This window comes from Mandrillus leucophaeus, unplaced genomic scaffold (assembly GCF_000951045.1).
Source record: "Mandrillus leucophaeus isolate KB7577 unplaced genomic scaffold, Mleu.le_1.0 Scaffold176, whole genome shotgun sequence".
Lineage (NCBI taxonomy): Eukaryota > Metazoa > Chordata > Mammalia > Primates > Cercopithecidae > Mandrillus > Mandrillus leucophaeus.
This window is the reverse complement of record NW_012101765.1, coordinates 4162993-4175002: the sequence shown is the minus strand read 5'-3', so window position 1 is coordinate 4175002 and position 12010 is coordinate 4162993.

Sequence of the window (12010 nt, the reverse complement as noted above, 5' to 3'; positions counted from 1 at the left end):
TTAAGTGTGTGTATTACTTGCCCTGTTTAACCTGGCTATCCTAAGCTGGGCCATCCTGCCCTGCAAAAGACTTTTTACTTTTTTAAAATTCAATTTAATTCTTAGATTCAAGAGGTACATAGGCATGCGTGCTACATGGGTATACTGTATACTGGTGGGGACGTGGCTTTTAGTGCCATTACCCAGATACTGAACATTATACCTGACAGGTACTTTTTCAGCCCTTACCTGCCTCATTCCCTCTCCACTTTTCGAGTCCTCAGTGTCTATTATTTTCATCTTTATGTGCATGTATACCCATTGTGTAGCTCCCACTTATAAGTGACTACACATGGTATTTGAGTATTTGATTTTCTGTTTCTCAGTTAGTTCACTTAAGATAATGCCCTGCAGCTTCATCCATGCTGCTACAAAGGACATGAGCTTATTCTTTTTTATGGCTTACTCCACTTAATCTTTGACTCCATATACCAAGCTGCCTCTTCAACTGGGCACAAACTTATTCACTCTGCTTGGGGTTTTCTGTCCTTTATCGGGCACTGTTACCACTTGTACATCTCTTCCTCAGCCTTCTCAGTTTTGCCACTGCAGTGAGATATCACAACTCCCTCAAACTCAGCATAACTAGTAACCTTGTGTGGCCTCATCTAATGTCTTTAGACAAATTATTCTTGAGTAAATGATATATCAATACTAATATCCTGATCTTGATGGCTGTGTGGTAGGTATGTAGAAAATTGTCTTCATTTATAGGAAATAAATACTGAAGGGTTTGAGGATGGTGGACACTATCTTTACAGTGAAACCAAGTGGTCCAAGGAAATTAAGAGAAAATAGGTGAAGAATGTGCTATAAGAGTCAATAAACAAAAAGACTCTTATCATAATTAAAATGATAATTTTGCAGAAACAAAAAATACATATTTCTTAAATTTTCAGAGGCTTTTCTGCCTGCCATTTTAACTCGGTTTAACGTAAATATTTAGATCAGTAAATGTGTTGAAAGAAAAATCTAATTCTTTAGGCCTCACAAACCACTAATTTTATTTCTCCATCCCCATGTAACCAAGACAATTCCTGCTATTCTATCCTCCCCAACCGCAACAATCGAACTGGACAAAATTTGAGTTTCTAGACTCTAGTAGTATGTATTCAAATTTGGACAATGACTTTCTTGCCATTTTTAACTGTAATTGAGGTAGATCAGGGACCCCTCTTAGGAGCCTGCTGGGTTCCCCTACCCTGCCCTGGCATGGAAACAAAGGAAAAAAAAAATTAAGTGTCTTCAAAGGAAATTGCAGGCAGCTGGCTAGTCTTATGACCAGCAATTAGGGAAGTAAATTAATAATCTGCTAAGGAAGAAGATAATTTTAACTTAAATAATAGTCACCCAAGTAAATCAGTCATAAGATGCTCAGTCCTCTATAGAGACTAAAGATAACATCTTGACATATGGACCCGAGTAGTTTTTCAGAAACCGGATGGAAAATGGCAACTGCTGTCATATAGATCCTGCCAGCCTGTAACCAGAAAATGGATAAAGAAGTTCCAGAAATTTCCCAGCCCTTAACTCACTTTGAAGATCCCCGCACCTATGTCTTGAACAACCCTTGCTTGTAAGCCATCATTAAGTTCGAGTCTTAAATATTAGCTGTTAATTCTTCTTGCTTGGAGCCCTGCAATAAATGCCTTACTTTCTCTTGTGGTAAATCCTGGTGTCAGTATTTGACTTTTCTGTGTGACAGGCAAGCAACCCAGGTTCAGTTCAGTAATGAGCCCAGGGATAAACCAGCTGCAGAACTTCAGCTCATGCCTCCATATTTCTCCCTTCTCCAGAATTTTTGCCTATCAGTTTCTCATAGCTTTAGTAGGTTTCTGATGTCTTTAAGCAAATGCATTTTATGAATGAGTTGTGGCTTCTTGAGCTGTTTTCAGTGGGAATCGTGTTTTCCTTTAGTTTCTTCACACAACCTAAACGTCAGTCCCATTTTCTAGAAGTTTTAATTCATTTTTATTTCACATTAACTTAGTTTCTTGGGTCTCCAACACAACACGGCTTTATGCATTGTGATATAAATCAACTGTCTCCAATATCCTGCCTTTCAGATTGATAAGAAATTTTATTAGTAAAATAATGGCCAGATTCAATCTTTTTTATGATAAGAATATATATGTTCAGAATAATATAGAAATGAGTTTGTGTGCGTATAGACATCTTATTTACATTGCATTAAAAACAGTATTTTCTTGTTTGCTTTTCAAAATCTTTGTTGTTGTGCATAGATAGTTTATCTCATTGTGTTCACCTCTTTCGTCAGATTTGGTAAAAAAAATAAATAAATAAATAGATGCATACTGGGCACCCAGTCAGTTCTGAATTTCAGATTGGAAAAAGAATATTTTTTCAGTTCAAAATACGGTTTTTAAAATATAATTGTCCCAATTACTGCATGCAACATACAAATATAAATATATACCTATATAGATATATTTTAAAAATGTATTTAACTGAAATTCAAACCCAACTAAGTGTCCTATATTTTATCCAGCAACCCATTTTCTCCTTAAGTCAAGAATCTATGTAGGTCAGGGAAACATAAGCAGAAAAAGCCGGGAAACATAAGCAGAAAAAGCCAGAAAACACTGATGGTTAATAAACTCAAATGATACTGATGAAAAGGATAATAGAAATGCCATTGTGCAGAAGATAGTGAGACTTACAAAATATCAAGGCTCAATGATTTTTCAAGAAAACCTTAGGAATGAAAGCTTAGTGTATATAATGAAACACATAAGCATTGCATTGATTTCTTCACTTTAGTGATGCTTAAATATACTTTAGTAAGAATAGAAACAAGTTCCAAAGTATAATCTAATTTGACACTCATAGACAAATACATGAGAACATAAACTGAAATGAGGATGAATGGGCAGAGAAGTAAAAGCAATTTCTGTAAGGTTGCAGGATATTAATTACCTGAAGTACTGGCATGAAATACAGTTAAAAACGTTGATGGGCATTTTAAGTGATTTGTTTTCGTTAATCATGCTAAGTTACAAGGTTGTGATTTCTTTTAGTCTGTTAAATACAGGCATTTTGCATCAAATAACTGTACCGGGGACAAATTTAGGTTAATCTATCATTATTAGCTTTTATTTATAATACCACATTTGCAGGAGAAGACTTTAAAACCAACATGCATATAATATTCTAATTTTGAGCTCTAATTTTAGGCTTTTTGGCAAGGATTTGTTTTTTATATTTTCAGTAATAGTCAAATTCTTAAACACTTTACCTGTTTCCTAGTTTTTTTGTAATTCATTTATTTTAACTTCTTTTTGAAATTTACTTTTGAGCTTGAACATAAAATTTTTGTATTTTTCAATTTGCTACTATCTCATTATACCTTGAAAAGTGCTTAGCATAAAATTATTCTATAAAGATTTGTTAAGTGAATGAATACTTTCAATCAGAGGGGAGATTAGAAGGCATTAAGAAAAAAAATATCAAAGGAATGAAAACAAAATTATGATGATCCATTTAGTGGCCAAGGTTTAAACATGTCCTATTTACCCCATTAATAGGAGAGAGTTTCCTGCCCTTGGATTGTAGGGATGGCCAAACACACAACACTAGACACAAGAAAAATGAGATTGCCAGCGGTTTATTGGTTACGTATACTTATAGCCTGTGAGAGAGGGGCGCCCGGTACCATACAAGCCCACATAGAGGTTGCACTTGGGATTACAGTGAACTGAAAGAGGCAGAGGGATGCAGGCTTTGCGTTATCAAAAAGGTGAAGTGCTCCCTGGTTCCCAAGGAAGAATACAATCGCCTTATTTAAATAACTCAGTGGGCTGTCAGGGAACCGAAACCCACTCCTCAGGAGTAAGCAGAGCATCTGACAATTTTTTGATAGGAAGGGCTGTTTGGCTGCGGAACATTAACTGCAGAAGCAGTGTGGAAGATAATTTGCTTTAGGTCATTCTAGTCTCTCTCAATTTTACCAGATATCAAAGCAGTATATAGCATTGAACCATAACTTTAGGCCTCAAACCACAAGCCAACACAGTCAACATTTTATGCTTTTGCATATATTATGTGTTTTACCTTCAGAGGAGGGGAAGTTCAGGGCTAAGATGAAAGATAAGACTTAGTGTTCTCTCCTGGGATGTCTTCAACAATGGATTCTTCACGACCAGTAACCCACACTGGACTTGTCACAATTACCTGCTATTAACCTAGACCTGAGGGTGAGAAAGAAAAGAGGGAAGAAATACAGAAACTTTGCATGTAAAGATTTTTTTTTTTAGTCTATAACTTTTCTCATAAAGAAAAAAGAAATGTTATGTTAGGTTGGTGCAAAAGTAATCACTAGTTTTGCCATTAAAAGTAAAATCATTTTGCCATTAAAAGTAATGGCAAAAGCCGCAATTATTTTTGCACCAATGTAATATTTTTATCTCTGACGAAAAAAATTAAATTGTTCTCAGAGACCTTTCAGTGTCCTCTTCAACAATAATGCTAGAAAGAGATGAAGGAACAACATTTGAAATTTTACAGTTGAAAAATTGTCTCACCAACACATATTAAAAATCAAAACATTTATTTATTTGTTAACTTTTGATGAAGACATTACACATATATTACAAAGTTTTAGAAAATATATCACCTTATCTTTCTAAAACAACCACTTGAAAATAGCATTCTGCTGAAATATTGATCAAAATAACCAGCTCAAGCACATTTGCGAACTCTGCATTTGACAGGGAATTGATATCCAGAATTTAGAAGAAACTCAAGCAACTAACACCACCACCACCACCATCAAAAACATATCTACCATTAAAAAGTAGGCTAAGGGCTTGATTAGACATTTTTCAAAAGAAGACATACAAATGCCCATAACCATATGAAAAAAAATGTTCACATCACAAATCATCAGAGAAATGCAAATTAAAACAACAAGGAGATATCATCTTGCACCAGTCAGAATAGCTATTATTAAAAAGACAAAACACATATGGGCAAAGATGTAGAAAAACAGGGAACACTTACAAACTTATAAAAAAGGAACTTATAAACAGATGGTGAGAATGTACATGAATACAACCTTAATGGAAAACAGTATAGATAGTTCTCGAAGAACTAAAAATAGAACTACCATTTGATTCAGCATACTGAGTTTCTATCCAGAGGAAAAGAAATCATTAAGTGTCCTTTTGATATACACTGGTATATTTATCACAGCACTACTCACAATAGCAAAGATATGAAATCAGCCTAAGTGTCCACCAATGGATGATTGAATAAAGAAAATGAGATACTATTCAGTCATACAAGAGAATAAAATCATGTCATTTGCAGCAATACAGATGGAACCGGAAACCACTATCTTAAGTGAAACAGCTCAGACACAGAAAGCAAAATATTGCATGTTCTTACTTATGAGGGGGAGCTACAGAATGTCTACACAGAAAAATAGAGCATGCAATGATAGAAAATGGAAACTTGAAATGGAGGTGAAGTGGGAGAAAGGTGGATGATGAGAAATTACTTAATGGGTATAATGTATGTTATTCAGGTGATGGATGCTCTAAAAGCTCTGACTTTACCACTCCTCAATCTATGCATGTAGCAAAATTACACTTGAACCCCATAAATTTATACAAATAAAAATTTTAAAACAGAATGCGAGGAAATGTGTTACTAAATGACAGGTACTGGATAATGAAGTGAGAATAGTAACTATAATTACAATACAATGGAAAATATTTTATAAAACATGGCAGTATTTCTCGTTGGATGATTTGAGGAAGAAAAGAACACTGAATTTACTAAATTAAGCATTTACCTGGGATACAGTCAATATACATATGTAAAAGGAGATTTAAGTGTATATGTAATGTACACACTTAGAGATATATTCAGTTATCCATGATTACATACGGTCATTTATATGTATACAAAATATGAACTTATAGAGATAATACATTCATGAAATAAAAACTCCTCAATACTTAAATATCACCTGATACAGGATTATAGGTCATTTAATTTTCATCATTTTAGTTTTCAGCTCTTTTGTAGTTCCTCCATAAGAAATATTTTAATTTTATAGGCAGAAAAATAAGTTTATTTAAATTTTTGAAAAAATTTTGCAAATATTTTTTAAAGCAAATTTCTTTTTTTCTTCATGTGCTCCTTCAAGTTTGGTTCCAGTCCCTCTGCATGAGTTCCTAAATCTTTCAGAGACAGCTTATTTATTACATTTCTGATGGAAATGTTCTTGGTATAAGGTCAATTCTAGTCTCTTCATCGTTCTCCGGCTCTTTGGATTGCTGTATCCCAAATAAGATTCACTCCATACCTCCACCTCACAATCCCCATGTATATGTATATGCATTTAAAAATCTATTTTCAAAGTTACAAGCCTCATTGTTGGTTATTTAATGGCAGACAAGGGGACTTTAGGATAACAAAATACTAAGAACAGGGAATATTTGCAGCTGATACCAAATCACTGGAGAATACTGTGTTTGAAAGATTTCCCTTTCTCCCTCTTATGTTTGTTTGTGTGACTTAGTGCTTAGCTCACAGATGCCTATTTTAATGAAATGTGTTATTTTCACAGTTTGTAACATTGTGAGAAGTGCTTCTCACCATAAGAACTTCACTGCATTGATGTGCTTGGATGTTTTTTAAAAAAATTTTAAGATAAATATGACTCTCAAATATTCTTGCTCTTTTTTATTTTTACATTTAATAAAAAACACTGTGGTCATCATAAAGTTGGCATATCTATAATACAGCATGAAATCAATATACTGTTTTAGCCAATAATTAATTTACTTGCAATCCTATGATCCTCTTTATACAAAGTATAAATGAATGTTCTTTGGCATTGTTTACTTCATAATTTGTTAGCTGTAAACCTAATAATAAATGAAAGAAACCAGCATATTGCCACTCAGTTACATGTTAGAAGCTGAATTGCCCATGTAATAGGGCCAAAAAGCAGCCACACAAAGTAAGTAAAGAGAAGTGGACTTGCTGATGTAGAAATTAGTATTTTTTTGATAAATGATTTATTCTATTTCTAATATTTGTCAACATCATTTGTTAGGTTGACATAGGACAATTCTAAAGATGACCTCTGAGTCATTTAGATCCTCTGATTCTCCCAGGAACTTTCTAAAGTTTTAAAATCAAATTTGACTAAAAACCTGATATTCTTTCTGTGTAATTTAATAGAATAAAAGTCAGAACTATTAGCAGGGAGAAGGTAAAATGAGACATCTCACATAAAACCACTTTTTACCATATTAAGGTATTCATCTCGATTTGAAAGGAAAAAAGCAATTATATCCATAACCCAAAGTGTTTAGACCAATACCCTCTTGCTTAAGGACATACATAAATACACATGTAAAGTGAAATTTACCATCTTCCACATTCTCTTTTTAATCTTTGTCAATGCGAGAATGAAAAATCTCTCTGTTAATCCGTTAGATTCTAAACTCTCATTTCCATCTGTCCAATTTATGATCTTAGCTGATTAAAGTCTTCTCCCCTCCCTAACTCCTTTCTCATTTTGTTCTCTGGAATGCCTAGTCATTAGGTTCCATATATTCTACAACTATTTTCTGAATTTCCCCTTTACATCTGTTTTTTGGATGTAATTTTTTTCCTCTTAATATACCATTTTCTTCAGTTCTTAAGGTGGAAAGGCTTTATTTTATTTTCGTGTGCCAAATATCTTAAATTTGAGAGCAGTGTTTGTATCCTTCTTGTTTTCCAAATATATGCGTATTCTTAGTTTTCGGAGTTCTCAACAATTAACTGTATACCTGCTCTATAATTTTTCTTAGTGGTCCTCAATCAAAGTTTCAGGCATTATTCTTTTAGACTCAGACATTACTAGCTAGCCCATATTCCTTAATCTTCCGTTCCTTTCCTCTCTATGATATTTAAATTTTCTTTATATATCTCATCTCACTCTTCAAACTCCTTAAATATTAAGCTCCAAAAATGTTCTTTTCCTTTATCCTATCATGTTGATACTGTGCATGTTTTCATTATCCAAAGTGAACCATCTCCTGAATAGCTCATTAAAACTTTCTATTATAAGACTTTTTTTAACGTCGGTAAGAAGCCAAATATACTGATCTTGCAGGTCTTGCTATGTGGCCTTAAGCAAGTTATTTAAGTTCTCTGTGTCTTTGTTTCATCTGTTAGATGAACATAATGATAACAGTTTTTTAATAGAGTTAATATAAGGAATAAATGAATTCATAAATATAAAATGTTTAACACAATCCTTGGAACACAGCAAATATGCATGAAATAGTAGCAATCACTATTATTGTTATTTGACTTTATAATTTTGCCATCATTTTATTATTCTTTGTTTTCTTATTTTACCTTGTGATCACTATCCTCAGATAGATACTCTGTATACCATCCACCATCCATAACATCCTAATTTTTGATTGACAACTATAACCTTCCAATGACACAAAGTTAATTTCATTCTATGACATACAGCAATATATGTAAATAATTATGAATGATGAGCAAGTGAGATTTATCTAAAGAAAGCAAGGTTGGTTTCACATTCAAAAATCAACTAAAGTAATACATTGTATTCATAGAATAAAAATAGAAAAAAAATTACATGATCCTCTCAATATACACACAGAAAGCATTTGACAAAATCTGATACCCTTTCATGATACGTTTCTTTCAACAAACTAGTCATAGAGGAGAAGTTCTCCAACTTGACATCTGTGGAAAGCTTATAGGTAACATTATACTTAATGCCAAAAGACAGGATGCTTTTCTCTAGTATCAGGTAGAAGAAAAGGATATCACTTTTACCACTTCTATTCAACATAGTAACTGAGGTTCTAACCAGGGCAATTAGTAAGAGAAAGAAACAAAAGGTAACAGGATGACATGATCTTGTATATGAACATTTTAAGTAACCCCTTAAAAACTATTAGAACTATTAAATGAGTTCAGCAAGTCTACAGAATGCAAGATCAGTATACAAAAGTAAGTAGTATGTTTATACATTTTCAATATAAATATAAAAATCAATTTATTTTGGGGGACTGTGGGGTGGAGGTGTGGAGTGAATCTTCTTTGGGAGAAATTTAAAATCAATTTTAAAAACTTCTTTTACATTGGAATCCCAAAGAATAAAACAGGAATGTATACGCAAAATAAGTGAAAACTTACACTTTAAAAACTATAAAATACAATGGAAATAAATTAAGGAAGATCAAAATAAGCACAAAAACATCAGATGTTCATTTATTAGAACACGACAATAAAATAGATATACTCTTAAAGCTGATCTGCAGATGCAATGCAATTTGTATCCGAGTGTCTGCTAACTTTTTTGTAGAAATTGACGAATTTGTGCTAAACTTTACTGCTGGCTGTGATGACTCAATCCTATAAGCCTAGAACCTCCACAAGATGAGATGGGAGGATCCACTGAGTCCAGGAGTTCAAGGCTGCAGTGAGCTATAATGACCCCTATGTACTGCAGCCTCAGCAACATAGTAAGGCCTCACCTCAATAAATAAATAAATAAATAAATAAATAAATAAATAAATAAGTAAATTTTTAAAAAGTGAAAACACCAACTCACAAAATGGAAAAAAAATTTGAAAATTATGTATCTCATAAAGGGCTTCTATCCAGACTACCTAAAAAATTCTCATAGATCAAAAATTTTAAAAATGGTTGGTTTTTAAATGGGCAAGGGATTTAGTAGATATTTCTCCACGCAAAACGTACAAATGGATAATAAGCACATGAAAAGGTACTTCATTAGTTATCAGGGAAATGCAATTCAAAGCAACAAATCGTTTCACATTCACTAGATGGCCAGACTAAAACAGTCATATAATAAAAAGTATCATCAGGAACGTGGAGAAATCAAACACTGCTGGTGAGAGTGTAAAATGGTGTACTTTTAAAAGCAGTCAGTTAGTCTCTCAGATGATTAAACACAGAGTTACTGTATGACCTAGATTTTGCTCTGAAGTATGTACCTAAGAGAAATAAAAAGCTGATGTCTACACAAAACTTTTTGCATGAGTGTTATAACAAATTTACCCAAATAGCCAAAAGGAGTAAACAACCCAAAGGCCTATCAATGAATTAATAGATATATAAAATGTGGTTTATATGTACTATAAAATATTATTCTGACATAAACAGGAAAGAAGAATTGATGCATAATGTCACGTGGTTGAATCTTGAAAACGTTATGCTAAATGGAATAAACCAGTTACAAAAAAACCACATATGATTCCATTCATGTGAAATGTTCAGAACATTGATAGAGACATGGTGTAAATTTAGAGATAGATGGTGTAGAGTAGTTCTTGCCTAAGGCTGAGTGGTAATTAATGTATATGAAGTTCCTTTTTGGGGTGGTAATTTAATTGAGTTTTCCATTTTAAATTCTCTTTTCTGTCTTGAAAATTAACCAAGATTTTGAGCATATTTTTACATTTGAAAATACTTTTCAATGTCTACTCCATTAATTAATATGTAGAATGAGTTAAAATATTTGGACTTACAATTTATCTATTTAGAATTTATATACACATCCGCCAAAATGTAGGGGGCCAGGGAGAGAGGATGAAGGAAAAAAGAAAAGAAGGGAAAAATAAGCAGGAGGAGGAGGAAGAGAAAAGAAAGCAGTTTAACAAAATACTAATTTATAAATGTACAGAGAGGAGGTAAGATAAATGGAGGTTTATTGCACTATACTTTTAATTCCATAGTGGGTTTGAACTATTTCAAACTAAAAACTAAATGAATTTCTACTCGCATAACCTCCAAGGCTATAAGTTTCCATGGAACAGGACAATGTCTATTTTACATAAAGTTACCAGGATAATGTCTGGCTTTGAATAGGCCTTAAAAATACTTGCGGAATAAATGAATGCACATTGTTCAATGCTGTCAGTCAGGCATTATAAACCAAATTTGGCATCTTGACTTCTTTTTGTCTTATCAAGTAGGAGGTTTGAAATTAAATACAATTGTTAGAATCTGTATTAAATTCACAATCAAATAATCTGCTCATTATTTACTTTAATTGGATTTATATATATAATCATTATTTTGATGTGGAACAGAGTTTGATTTTTATGCTCATATAAACAGATATGACTCCAGAAAATGTTATTCCAATGGTTCTTGCTGCAAAACAAATTAACTCAAAACTCAATGCCTTAAAATAACCACATTTTTAGGTCAAAATTTTAGAGATAAGAATTTGGTAAAAGTTGGGCCGCAAAGTTCATACTTGAGTTTCCTCATCAGACTGTAGTCAGATTCTACTTCAGGTCTGCCACCTGAAGGTTTGGTGTGGTTGAATATTCAAGACGATTTACTCCAAACTGGTTGCTTCATAGGGTTGTTGATCAATGTGCCTTCATGTGGCCTCTCCTGCCTGACAATTTGGGATTTTCTGTCTTCTTATATAGTAGCTTATTTCTTTTAGATGCAGCTTCCCAAGAGGCTCCTAACGTTCATTTACATTTTACAACTGGATTCAAGGGGAAAAGTAACTTAAGACAGTATTCCTCCAACTTCAGTCTTAATATTAAACTTTCTACTTCCTTCTTTATGTTCAGATGGAAGAGGACATGTGGAGGTCAGACATGTGGAGATCAATCCTTTGAGCAACAGTATACCTTAGGCTTTTTTTCAGAAGCTGTTTGGCTCAGAGTTATGCATCGACTTCCTTTGCACATTCCAAGGCCACCTTCTCAGCCCCCCATTGAAGGTATCTTACAAGAGGCAACCACAAGACTCCAGTCTCCCTCCAGCATCCCCAGTAATCTTTTTCACAGTGTATTGAATACTTGTCACGCACCTAACCTCAACAATACACTGAAAAGCATGTTTTGTTTGGCAAAATATGGGGACAGATTTTTGGTCAGGGGACATTAAGGAAGTTTATCAAAGTCAGTGTTTC